Here is a 14,882-nt window from a genome sequence, read left to right as displayed (position 1 = left end):
GTTACGTTGCCAAAATATTGTGTATTTTGGAACTTTTTTTATTCACAATAAAATCTGTGATTAGAAACTTGGAAAGATATTCTTTATTTTGTTTACTATTTTTTTATAAATTGGTTTCAGGGATTATCTTATTCAGGATATTCCCGTATTACCAGATATTTTTATGAAATTTATCTTTTTCCAAATATCCAAAAAGTTTTCCATACATACAACTTAAAGTATATATTATTCATCTAATTATTTTTATGTTATTTTAGTCATCATTCATACAAAAATTAGGAAAAGTTTTTAAAAAATTGAGAAATAACTTGGCTGAATTCAAAATTAAGGGAAAAATGAGGGAAAAAATATTCTGAATTTTTTTAAGGATATTTTCCGCAAACAATTTTCCAGATTTTTTAAATATAATGATTATATGAAATATGAAGTTTATATATTTATTATTGTAATTACTTTTTATTTTACTTTTATAAAAATATAATTATTTTGCGTTGTAGTTTTATAATAATTAATAAAAAAAGTCAGGGCGTAAGATATCTTATAACGACACAATGCATTTTTGACAAAAAATAAAATCTCACATATACAATATTTTATCTAAACATATATTATCTTATATCTAAGTTTTATTAATTTAGGTTTAATAAATACATTACAAAGCTTAGTTCAAAATTGTGTAACGTTATGGCAGATAATTCTCATATTGCAACACGCAAAAGATCAAACCCTACTACAAGGTATACTCTTTTTTCTACCCTATTGTATATTATTTTAGACTGTCAAATTTGTCGATGTAATTAATTTAATAATAAATAAGTTATTATAACTTATTTAATATTAAATTTATTAAGCTACATGACAAATGATAAGTTCAGCATAAAATATTATTGACTAGAAAGACCCAATGGTATATAAAATGGTAAAAAATATTGTTATGTTATTGCTTAGGAATATCATTCTATAGTAAGACCCAATAACCTTTTAACTTTTAAAGTTTGAGAAATTTCATTTTTAAATGAAGCTCCTTAGCCTTGGTGAATGTTTCCACAGCAAAAGGAGCCTCAAGGTGAAAATCTCACCATGGGTAAGGAAAATCATGATATAAAATCACCACTATAATGTTGTATGGTTATGTGGTAACTATTACATTTTTATAAATTGTTTTAATTTTTTTGTGTGCATTCTAAAATGACATTTAATGCTGTTCAAAACTTTGTAGATTACTCATTTAAAGCAACTTCGTGGGCTGTCACCTTTGCATCTAGTGAATTAATGTATGAACATGTTAATGCAGAAACAGATGCAAATATAAGAAGATGGAAAACAAAGAAAACAAATTATCATGTTATCACATAATACACAGATGTTATCACATAAGGTGAGTACAGGTCTTTTTCTAATCACGCCCATCAGTTATTAACATTATATATAGATATAGATATATCTATATCTATATATATTAGATATAGATATATATAGATAAATAATATTTTTCTAAACTTGTATTTTTTATTTTGTAATTCTATTTTTTTAATCATCTGTCGACTTTTTTGTTTATCTTTTTTTATTAAATCCTTATTTTTTAGCAATCAGAGTATAAAATTAGAAGGCAAATGACTTTTTTTTATTTTTTTACACTGTACGTAGTAATGTTTTCTAAAAATTATTTTAATTGATTTATATAAAAGAAAACAAATAACAGCACTAGAAAGTCTTGTTACCAAAATAGTTGGTAACTCACCAAGTAAGATTTGTTTTAAAAGTTTGTGATTTAAGATAATTATTAAATAATTATATTATTAATTAAGATTTCATTCGTTTCTTTTCAGCTAAATCTGATTCATTAGATAAGTTTGATGTGTGCTCTTATAGGAGAAAATATCGACTGATTCGTTAGATTATGTTTAAAGTGTGCTTTTATGGGAGAATATATCGACTGATTCGTTAGACTAAGTTTGAAGTGTGTTCTTTGTGAATTGAAGCGTGCTCTTCGTAAGTTGCAGATCTACGACTTTGTACTTGTTACTTTTTGGATATAAGGAGGATATTTTAACAAAAGTGCAGCTTTTATTACAAATTCAAAATGTTTATGTCAAGATCTTATATACTGACTAATAAAATCATGTAATTTAATACGTATTAAATATTTCCTCGACGATGAGTTTTTTTTCTCTACACGAATCCACACACTTGGTAATTATAAAGCATAATTATTGCTTAAATATTACGTGCCAAAATTAACGTAAAAAGCACGTCTTTTGGACAGTTCATGGGGACCAAAAAGTCACCTAAATATCACGTGCCAAAAGTAACGTGAAAAACACCTCCATAAATCACGTGAATTGGTCATTTCATGGGGACCAAAAAGTCACCTAATTGTCACGTGCCAAAATAACGTGAAAATCACGTTTTTGTCACGTCGCTGTGCCTACTGGGTTTTCTTATTTTGTTTTATGCCTGTTTTAGCAGAATTTATTTTGGCGATTTAGATTTTAAAATTATTAGTTAACAATTGTTGTTTTTTTTATGAATAAACATTGTTCTCTGACCCGAGAGAGAATTGTACTTACTGAAGAATATTACAAATTAACAACATAGTTAATTTATTATTTACACCTCAAGGTGTAAATAACAAATTAACTATATTAAAAATATATTAAATATTTTATATATATATATATTTCTTATATATATTCTAATATATTAAATATTTCTATATAAAATTAATTATATTGAATAACAAATTGACTATATATAGTCATAAACAGCGGATTTTAACATCCCTATTTTATAAAAAAAACCTAAAATAAAGATATCCGTAAAACGGAGAAATTGGTGACGTCCTAGTGACGTCTTTATTTCGTTTCTTTCGGACTGACGCAAAGCGTTTAATTTGGCACGTCCTTTGGACGTCTCCGCTTCGTCCAGTTGGGACGTCCACTGGTCCAAAACGGATGTCTTTAGGGCGTTCCACGGACGTCGTGTTGCCCACTGGGACAGAAAGGATACATTTTACATCTTACATCTTACATTTTTCAAAACATCTTATACATGAGTATATGCTTTTTAATATGTAAGATTCTAAGATGTAAGACGATGGAATACATGAGTAAGAGTAACTTCTATATAAGATAAAATAAAACATAACTATAACATAGGTATGGAACTTATGAAACATTATTTTAGTCAGTTATTTGTAGTCTATGTAAAATAACGGGAATATATAATAATAGAACATAGTCTGTACCTAAAAGTTAGCTGGTAAACGAATATTTATTACTCAGTTTATTTATTCAATTATAAATTGTTTTGCAAGAAATAAACTTAATTAAAAGATTTAAAATTAAATATTCACTGGGCGTTTTATCCCACATATAAAAGAGCATTTCGCCTTACCTGAATCCTCGTCAGCTAGTTGAAAATAAACTTGTTTTAATAAACTAATTTTATAACTTTTCTCCTTTAGAATATTGTAGAATAATTTTCCTCTTAGACAAACTTTTCTTTATTTTATCTTATCTTTTTTGTGCGGCGGTGGCGCAGTGGTTAGAGCGCTTGCTTTATAAGCAGGAGATCCAGGTTCGATACGAGCTCTGGACAAATTTTCGCGTCACGGTAAGGAAGGAGGCGTGAACTTCCTGGTTAAATGCACTTCCGCGGTGCTCTGTGACGAGACCGTTAGGGCTTCTTGGGGCACCTAAAATAAAAATTGAAAAAAAAAAAAAAAAAAATAATCACCCAAATATTAAAAATAAAATAAGTTTTTTTTTATAACTTTTAGTAACTTATTAAATGACAATTTGATTAAAACCAATTATTTGTTTGAATATATAAATACTTTAAACATTTTTGATTGTATAGTCTATTTTAACTCTATCTATATTATAATAAAAGAATTATTTATGGGAATTCGTAACCCTAGAACATCTTGTCCAACCTTCACTTGAAAAAAAAAAGTTGAAAGAGAATAGAAAAAATAAGATAAAAAAAAATTAATAAAATTACACCAAGATGGTAAAGGACAACGGAAGGGAGGAGGAGATAGAGTTTTGGTATTTTGCGACATTTTGCAACACAGGTGGGGGTCTGAAAATTTGTTTTTTTGCCTGATGTAATTTTGGAACGATCTCTTATCGTATTCTATTTTCTTCTTCTGATTATTGTTTATAATTACAAAATGTATACCATATATGATAAGAGTTTCTCAAAAAATTTCAAAAATTTCAGTTGTTTTCTGATTTATATTTTAGAATAACATTTGTATTTTGTTTTTCATGGAGTATACAACAAAGCAGTCTGATCTCCACTATTATTTTTATTATAGTAAAATTTAATAAATACGAGTCAAATAAGAAAATTTTCTGAGAATCGAATCTTTGTGCAAAAATTTGTCAAAACTGTAAAAACTAGTTTAACGTCTAAATCCTATTCTTTTTAAAAAGATAGTTAGCTGGACTAGCATGGTGACATTCAGAATCACCAAAATCAGAAATTTCTTCGTCTCCTCGAAAAGACGAAACCTTCTTTTTGCTTAATTTTTAGCAAAAAGCAAAGTGTCTCTGGATGGAATATTTGTAGGATCTCTTTTTATTTGTAATATCTTCATTACCTCGATCTCATTTTTTGAAAGTTGATATCCTTTTTTTTGATTGCATCGCAAATGAACTGATTCCTAGTGATAGCTCTAATAGATATTGTGTCTGCGACAATGTAAGAAACTATTTCGTTTCAGCTTGTTGAACAAAATCAAGCATTGTTTTATGTTTGTTTCTGCAACTAGTTCAGATGGAATTTTTTCCGTTTAAGACTAATCAATTCTATGATTCAATAGACCCATATTACGGAGTAATATGGGTCTATTGAACACAACATAAATCAGCTCCTTCGACTACTTTAAAAGTTATGAACAAACTTTTTTTGATTATACTAAAAATGATGTCTACTCATAATGTTAAGATCTTTTTAAGTTTCTTCAAATAAAAATAATAAATTTGCAATATATAATTTTTGCTCGTTATGAAAAATTGCTAAAAAAGCTTGAATTGCCCTACCCTACCCTATGCTTTCAAAATAACTTGTGACTTATTTTGTATTAAATTTTTGAAGGGTGGCCAAAAAGAAGTTTTAATAGCTCTTAACAATGGCGTAGATTTTTTTGTTTGCCAACCAACAGACAGTGGAAAATTCTATTGTTTTCCAATGTTTACCCTTTAATAACTTTACTTTAAACTTATTAAGAGACGTGACACCTGACAGTGTTCGATATCAAGCACCTGACAGTATTCGACATGACTATGTTCTTAAGATGTGCAATGATAAAATTTAGTTGTTTTTCCGCTTTTAAGTTTAATGAAACATCAAGAAAACATTCTTACTAAAAAGGTAATCCAAGTAGCTTTTATGAAGCATAATTAAAGAAGAAAAAATATAGAACATGATCAGACAAATATAATGGTTATCGCTTTTATACATTATTTTAGTTAATAAATAAAGTTTTACACTCCTCTAAAAAAGGCTAGTTTTTGCTGGATAATTTTGCTGGATAACTTTGAGAAATAATACATTTTTTCTGAAATATTGTTTATGACGTTTGGAATTTTAATTTCAAATTTCTGTATTAAACAAATACAAAAATTTGAAACCAATATTCCAAAATATATGATTAATTCTTTTCGCATTCGTTAAAAAATATTTTAATCTAAAATATTTTCTAATGAATGCGAAATAATTATTTATATATTGAAAAATTTATAATGTTAAATAATATACATTTAGCTTTTATTATGATATTGTCAATAAAACACAGTATATGTTATTGTTAAGTTTTACAAGTTGGATTTAAATGCAAACTTTGCGGTTATATGTAAAAATTTAAAGAACATAAATATATATTTCATTATAAAGGCTAAATGCACTTTGCATTTATTATGAAATATTATATTATTCTGATATTAAATTTAGACATACCTGAAGTAATTTTTTTTTTGAATTGTGGAGTGTTGCTTATTTTTAAAAATATATACTGTTTTTTATATAAATTACAATTTATATAAAAAACAGTATATAATACAACATTATTTTCCCCTAAAGTCATTGTAACAGCTTATCAGTCAATGTCAAAGTCTCTGCATTTAATCAGAAACTTGTTGCAATTGCAGCTGATGACTTTGTTTTTGATAATCTTTGTATGCATAGTTTGGTTATTATATCCTCTACATCAAAATGAAGAAATATTAAATATAGCCTAAAACATATTGACTCGAGAAACCCAGAGAAATTTTTTTACCCCATTGTATTCTTTTGAATGCAGTTAAGAGAACTTTTACTTTTCTACAACTATGACTGATGTAAAATCTTTTTATCTGTCACAAAGAACGAGGAGAAAAATATAAAAGCTATCTTATTAGACCATATGATCAATTTCATTCCAAAACAGATAATGTTGTTAAAAACAACATTTAATCCCAGTTTGCAGTTGAAGGTGGTAATGTTCAATTTTGTTTGTAACTATTGCATTTTGAAAGGGGTTAGAGTGCAAAGGTCTTCATAATGTAATCCATTATGGACCACCTTCTAGCATTGAAGACTTTTATCAAGAATCTGAGCAGGTTGTTAGAGATGGCCTACAGAGTAATGCAAATCTTTTTGTCTACCCAAGGTCCCTTGTCTCTCAAATATGCTTTCACAGCTCTGCTGTAAAAGCATATTGTCGGAATACAAAAATATGTCGCAGATTAATGCGAATGTAAGATTTTTCTACTAAGGAACATAAGATTGACCCAATCCGTGATTGCTGTGTGGTCTGTAAAAAATTATGCTCATGTTGTTGTAATTACTGTGGGTTAAGAAAACATATAAAATACAGAATTACCAAAAACTGTTTTGAAACCTGTAGAATTGCAAATAGTACTTATTTGGTAGTAGGTAAAATGCGAACCGCGAACCGATAAAATGCGAGGCTATTTAAATTAGGTTGTGTTACTTTTAAATTAAATCTAATTTATGTTTGAAGTCTATAAAGTACACATCAAAATATACAATTTAAAGGCAAACGGCAAATAAATTTTTTTACATTATTAACAACCAATAGGACTATGGTTTGCAAAAAAGTTCGCTTTTTACCGGTTTGCAATTCGCAGTTCGTGTCTTACCGACTATCTACTTATTTTTAAATGTAAACAGATGATATAAAAACATTTATTATAAGTTCGCTCCGCACTTGTTAAAAATAAGAATACTCATCGCGGTCCTATTATCTAATCTGGATTTTCAATGACGGGCATTGCAAAAGTTATTGATATAGCATACTTTGGAATGAAAAAAGAGGATTTAAGAGAAAAGACCTGTATTTTTGACGAAGATGTATTTGATTCTATTTTAGGGGCAGTTTTTAAATTATTTTCAGAATACAATCAAGAAGTTTTTTTGGTATGAAGTGAAAGTAGTTTATCCTCTGAAAGCAGCAAGAGTAGCAGTCCGGACAGGATTGAAAAGTAGTGACATAAAACATGAAAAAAATAAAACATGTTTGAACTATTTCAGCCCACACTTTTCATTAGCATAGTATTTAAATTTAAATTTTAACTTTAATATAAAATGAAGGGCTGTTAGTAGCCCCACACCACGCCTTTAATGTCAACCTGGGATCATATCCCTCATAACATAATTTGTAATCATCTTCCAAACAGAGTTAAACTTGGAAGATCTAGAATAAATCTAACTTTATTGAAGGACTTCACTATTTTTTCAGAAACACCCAAGTATGTTGTATTTTTGAAAAAAGATTTACATTTTCTTAGCATTGATGATAATGAGTTATTGTAATATTGCGTGGGCCAGCAATTATCCATCAAAATTAAAGCGTATCTTAAATAAACAAAAACAAGCTAGCCGCCTTATATTAAATGCTAATAAATACACCAGTGCCAATCCACTGCTTAAAAAGCTTGGAGTGCATAATGTTTATCAATTAAATATCTACAGTATTATTTTATTCATGTTTAGATTTAAAAATCGTATGCTGCCAAATTTTTTTGACGACCTTTTTGTTATTATAAATCATAAATATCAAACAAAGCATTCATTGCATAACTATCAGGTACCAAAAACCTTATTAAAACAGTCTAATTTCTCAATAGCATACCGAGGGCCACATTTGTGGAACTCATTCCTTCCAATTGAAAGTAAAACTTTAATTTCACTTCAAACTTTCAAAGTTATTTTAAAAAAACAGTTACTTGATTATGACATATCTCAAATTCTATTTTATTTTTAATATCTTCTTTTTCAATTCTTAACTTTTCTTTCGTTTGCTTAAAAGTAAAACATATATTTTTTTTGCTTATTTATTTAAATTTGTATATATTTCTTTTTTTTTTTTTTACACATATATATTTTTATGAATGTATAAATATTTCTTTTTTTTATGTATAAAAAAATGTAAAATGTTTATTTAAACGTATTTATATTATTTTATTGATATTGTAAAAATTTATGATAGATTTATGATAGTGTAAACGATACAACGGGGCTAGATGATAAGACTTTTGTCTTCTGCCTGCTCCGGTCATATCTTAACTCAAAATATTTTGTAAATAACTTATTAGGAAAATGACGAAATAAAAAAAAAAAAAAAAAAAAAAAAAAAAAAAAAATGATAGAAAATGCATTACATTTTATACAAAAAGTATGAATACTTCCATGACAAATTTATAATAAAATGTTTTTCCTTATCGGCCGTATAAGTGATAATTTAATAATATTACCAAGATCCAGTGCCGCTGAGAGGGGAGAGCGAAAGGGATTATTTGTCCGGGCAGCAGATATTTAAGGGGCGCTAAATGAAAAGAAGGTACCTAAAGTAAAAAAAGGATCCTACATCTATAATAAAGTAAAATTTTGATAAATAATGGCGCCAATTAGGGTTGCTGTCCCAGGCGGTGTGACGGCTCTTGGCGGCCCTGCCAAGATCTGATTGCAAATCAAACTAAGCACACGATAAACATTTTTATAGGGATTGTATTTAGTGTCCTTCCGTGACAACGAATGTGTGTCTTTCCGTGACAATTGGATTACTCCTTGATTATGTTTATTTTACAGATGTATAACTTTATTTTATGATTATTATAGGAATTTTTGTTCGTTTTACTTTCAGGTTTTAACTAATTTAAAAATGTATGGGAAAACCTGATTCACGAAGAAAGACAAAGTATTTATTTAGATTGAAGGAAATTAAAAATAAGAAATACCTTTAAAAAAACGAAAAAAGGTTAACTTTGAAGTTTTGAAAAAAAAACCAGAAGAAAATGAATCTAAGTTGAAAAACGACAAAAAACATAAAAAGTTGGAAATTGCTTTGAAAAAAAACAGATAAAAATATCAAGATATTCTTTTATCCGTATTTAGCTCTTTTTATATGGAAAAAGCTTTGTTTTTATTGTAAAAGTCAAATATTCTTATTTTTGTATGTTATTCATTACAGAGGAACTGTTGTAACGTTGACTACTTTTTGCTTCAACGCGTTTTTTGGGTAATGTATTGAATAAATTTAAATCATTCTTACTTTGTTTCATATTTTGCGCAAAATTTATACCTAAGACTTTTTTCTCAATAAATCAAGAAGTATCTTTTTTTTCTGCGTTTTAAAAAAGAAGCCAAATCGGTCAAAGGTACTACATGTACATAGTACTTTTGATCAATGCGTGTTATTTTGGACCTTTGACAAAGGCATATATACAAAAACTCTAAAATTCGTTTTGAAGAGAAAAGCAAACAATGGCTACAAAATGAACCAATATCAGTTCAATTGATAATAATTGATAATAAGAAAATTCTAGTAGCTGCTTCTATTGATAAAGAAAACTCTGCTCATATCCAACTGTAGTATCTGGCAAGCCCTAGGCGAATTTTGATAGTATTCTTCAAGTATTAAAACAAAGAAAAGAAGATTAACGCATTTAGTTGCACCATATTCATCTTAAGGACTATTGTTTGCATCAGGTTGTAGTTTGCGTGTGAAAAAGAAGTTAAAGCTATTTCATAATTATCAGAATATATCAGATTTGGTTTCAAAAATAATTTTAAATCAAAAATTTTATATTATTATTTACACGCGAAGGTTTAAGCTTTAGGTTTCTTTTATATGGATCATTTAGTTGTTTTATGAATATAAAATAGAGCTCTAGAACTGCATAAAAATACTTAAAATTAGTAATTGAGAATGTGTTAAAATTTAAAAATGCAGTAAATTATTTTTAATCAGACTGCCACATTAATATTAATCTAGTTTATATCACTGATGATTTATGAAATTAGACAGGTTATTATTTGCAGTTAACTTTATGCCATTTACAACTGCATCCAAAATGCTAGGATCAGCTAAATTCAAGCATAGTTAGACTTAAATAGACTTAAACTGGTTTGGAAACTGTGCGTAACAACAACTATGTTAAGTTGAAAATATCAATCACGTGACAGTGACCGTGCTCAACATATAAATATGCAATGGCTGCTGAAGGAGGAAACTGTGATAATATTTGTGATAGTGAATTTATAATGCTTTTGGAAACTTTTGAAAAAGATCACAAACTTAAACATTTTGCTGAAACTATTTTAGAAGTGAGATGTGAGTACTTTTATAAGTATAAATTTTTGTTTATGTAGCTCATAAAAACCATAAATAATTGTATATGCTTATGAGTTGCTTATGCTGTATAAGCAACTTACTTACCTAACATGCACAAGAATATAGCAACTTTTACTTTGAGTTAAAATTTTGTTAATTTGATTATTAGTTTAATTGGATAATTAAATTAACTTTATTAAAATAAATGAATATTGCATGTTTTGTATAATTTTTTAAAATTGTTTTTAGCTTAACCCTGGAGCATTCCAATGTGATGTTTGTGTCAAAGTTTGTAAAAGTAAAGAAGGGCTAAAATTGCACTAATCTAAAAAACACCCTAACAATGGTATAGCTGCAGGGAATGCTTACAATTCGGAATTAAACTTTAACATCGAGATTTTGTTTTCACTAATACAAAATGTGTTTTGCAAGATTATGGAAGGCATGAATCAATCATGTAGACTGAAAGAAAAACTTAAAAAATAATAAACGTTTTTGTTTTTTCTATTCTAAAAAGAGTTTTTTTTTACAAGAGTAAAAGTCAACTTTAGATATTTGAAGTCAAAGAAATGACTAATGTGTTATTTACTCATTTATATTCTTTTATTTTTTATTGCTGTATACTTTTCTTAATATAATGTACAAGTCCTATATATATGCATATATATATATATATATATATATATATATATATATATATATATATATATATATATATATGTATATATATATATATATATATATATATATATATATATATATGTATATATATATATATATATATATATATATATATATACATATAGATATATATACATATAGATATATATATATACATATATATATATATATATATATATATATATATATATATATATATATATAAATATATATGTATATATATATATATATATATTTATATATATATATATATATATATATATATAAATATATGTATATATTTGTATATATATAAATATATATATATACAATATTTATACATTTTATATATATTATTTATATATTTTATATATATATAATATATATATATATATATATATATATATATATATATATATATATATATACATATATATATATATATATATATATATATATATATATATATATATACAATATATATATTTTTTATATGGATTATATATATTTATATATTATAAACATGGCTATATATTTATAATATATGTTTGGCTATAACGCTAATGCAATACGCATTCAAAAAAGTATATATATAAAAGATATATACTTTTTTGAATGCGTATTGGATTAGCATTAAGCCAAACTGTTTTTTTATCAGGATTATCTGAATAGCGCCCAAGGTATACCCTAACTAAGCAGAAACTTTATAACTTCTACTATTGAATTACATGTCATCATTAAACCTTCATACGTCTAATGCGAAATAAACATTTTTGCTTTTGCCTCATAAGAGTATTGGCAACCAGCAATGTCAGCTCTATTATCAAAAGATTTTTTCCAATTTTTAAAATATTCCAAAAAGTCGTTTAAAAGGAAATTAAACCAAGGATCCTTTTAGTCAGTTTATTTTTTAAGGAAAGGTTTTATTTTATGTTGCTCAATTGTTCTAGAACTAAGTCAGTCAAAAAGTATGTTCGGTTTTTCACAAAATTTAACTGTCTCTGTATGTTCTTCTGTTGCAAATGTTTTAAAGACAGACTAAACAGTTTGACTTAAAATTTGAGCAGCTAGTTTTACAGTCATAGCAGAGTAAGAATTTATTTGAATATGCTCATTAGTTAATTTAGGGAAAAGTTTTAAACCATTGTTTAAATCTTCATAATAGAAATGAGTTATGTATTGCCACAATAAATACTTCCCGTCATTCTGCAAGTAGCGTGTACATTTTCCAGTACCAGAATTTAATAAACAGTTTTCGGAAGTTTTAATCAGGTGTGGTGGGTCATCAACAAAATAGATGTATCTAGAATTGGCATATAAATTTATTGTTTTAAAATTTAACTTCCTGTTAAATGCTCTCCCGCGTTGATTTATGATAAGACCGAAAGGACTTCTGGGAGCACCTAAATAACTACTACTACTACTACAAAAAAAAAAAATAAAAACAGGAATAATCATATCTCCACACATGTAAAGGTGTAGTTTAATCATTGTTCTATTAGATGATGCACCATAAGCTACAACAGAAACTAGATGAAGATAACATCTTTTCTCTAAAATGTATAGTGAAGTCCATAATAAACTAAATAACTGTACTGTTGTGGCAGTGATGGTAGTAAAATATGCAAGCGAAAAGTTAAGAGATGTTGCAATGTCATGAACCATGAAAACAAGGGAATGAGAGACAAGTTCACATTTTTGTAGTGCAGCAAAGTTTAGGTCTGGGTGTCTCAAATCAACAAACCCGATTAGCTGATTACTATTCTTATCAAAAACCAGATTAGATTTAATTGACATTTCATTGATAAGAAGTACAACATATCTTTCAATATTTGTATAATATTTGGTTTGTCTACTTAATTCCTCAACAATGCCATCCTGATACCCGACATTCGGTGGAGTATAATTTTTGTAATCTCTGAGTGTTCTCAGGCTCGGCAACACAAGTATTTTGCTATTTCTAATTTCTCGGCATGCAGAAGGTAATTTTGATGCAATGGATAAATAGTACCTTATTATCATTGGGTTATACCTAACTTCTGGTAAGGAAACCCTAAATAACTTTTTTTGTTCTTGCCAAAACAAATTCATAGTCACTAATATTATGATTAACATTCCTTTTTCGTTCATGGTTATTGTAACGAGCGGACGTGTTTTTGCAAGTTGAAAATTTACAAAGAAAAAATAATAATAATAATAAAAAAAAAAAAAAAACTTCGGACAAAAATTGTTTTATATATATTAACAAAAAACTTTTAAATTAGTAGTGGTAATAAAGATTATTGATATTATGGCAGTTACACTTGTTGAAATTAAAAAAATGTTTAAACACTTGTGTACAAACTACAAAGTAGAGACGGAAGCTGCGCTAAAGCAACAAGAAAGCAACTTTATAAGTATCGTTAGTGCAAACACCAAAATCTTAATCGGAAGATTAGACAAAGTAGAAAAAAATATTTTAGAGAACGCTAAAAAAGTTTTTAACACTGGCAACAGAAGTTGAAGAAATAAAGCTTAGTCTAAATTTTCATGAGGAACTTATTAGAAAAAAAAAAAAAAAAAAAAAATGCGTTAGATATTTTTGTAAAAAATAAATCTAACGGTAATGAAATACACAACAACAACACTAACCTCAAAAAAAATTAACAGTAAGCTAAGAGAAACTGAAAATAGAACAAGGAGGAACAATCTAACAGTTGACGGAATTAAAGAAGATGATAATGAAACCTGGCTGGAAAGCCAACAAAAAGTAAAAGAAAAATTTAATGAGTACTTGGGTGTGGAAACCCAGCAAACATGTCAACGTTGAACCAACGTTGAAAACCGGTCGCAAAAGATGTTGCGGAAACGTTGACAAAGTAATCGATTTTGCAAAGATATGTAACGCTGTTTAATAGACATTGATTAAACGTTATTGCGTAACGTTGAAAAAGCGTTACTAAATGACGTTACAAAAACGTCGCAACTAAACGTTGAAAAAGCGTTACATAAAAAGCGTTGAATAAACGTCGCAACTTAGCGTTGAAAAAACGTTACCTAAAATGCGTTGCATAAACGCTGTTAAAGCAGTCTATTTTGCAAGAATTTGTAACGTTGTTGGAAAACGTCAATTTAACGTGACTAAAAGACGTCGAGTAATGGTTAAATGATAACGTTGAATCAATGCTTAAAATGTGCTGTACAAAATATCGCAAAATATTATTTAACATATTAAAACGTGGCTATGATATATATTGATTTGACCAATATAACTAAATTGTAGGTTGAACTCTGCTCTTGCAATATTTCCAAATAAATCTTTAATACAAACAGTAATATACAATGATAAATATAAAAAAGCTTAAAATATACAATTTATAGATATATATATATATATATATATATATATAAATATATATATATATATATATATATATATGTATTTATAGATATATATTATAGATATAAATATATATATATATATATATATATATATATATATATATATATATATATATATATATATATATATATATATATATATATATATATATATATATATATATATATATATATATATATATATATATATATATATATATATTACCATTTTCTTTAG

At 26.8% G+C, this 14,882-nt stretch overlaps 1 long non-coding RNA gene across 1 annotated transcript; it reads left to right on the top strand.

Moving 5' to 3' along the window:
• The first annotated feature begins 634 nt into the window (after positions 1-634).
• Positions 635-1,378, top strand: LOC136087202 (uncharacterized). Its single transcript, XR_010641619.1, has 2 exons — positions 635-737; positions 1,220-1,378. It is a non-coding gene; the product is annotated as an uncharacterized LOC136087202 (long non-coding RNA).
• The last annotated feature ends 13,504 nt before the right edge of the window (positions 1,379-14,882 follow it).

This window comes from Hydra vulgaris, chromosome 11 (assembly GCF_038396675.1).
Source record: "Hydra vulgaris chromosome 11, alternate assembly HydraT2T_AEP".
In the NCBI taxonomy this organism is placed as follows: Eukaryota; Metazoa; Cnidaria; class Hydrozoa; order Anthoathecata; family Hydridae; genus Hydra; species Hydra vulgaris.
This window is presented reverse-complemented; position numbering and strand designations above follow the sequence as displayed.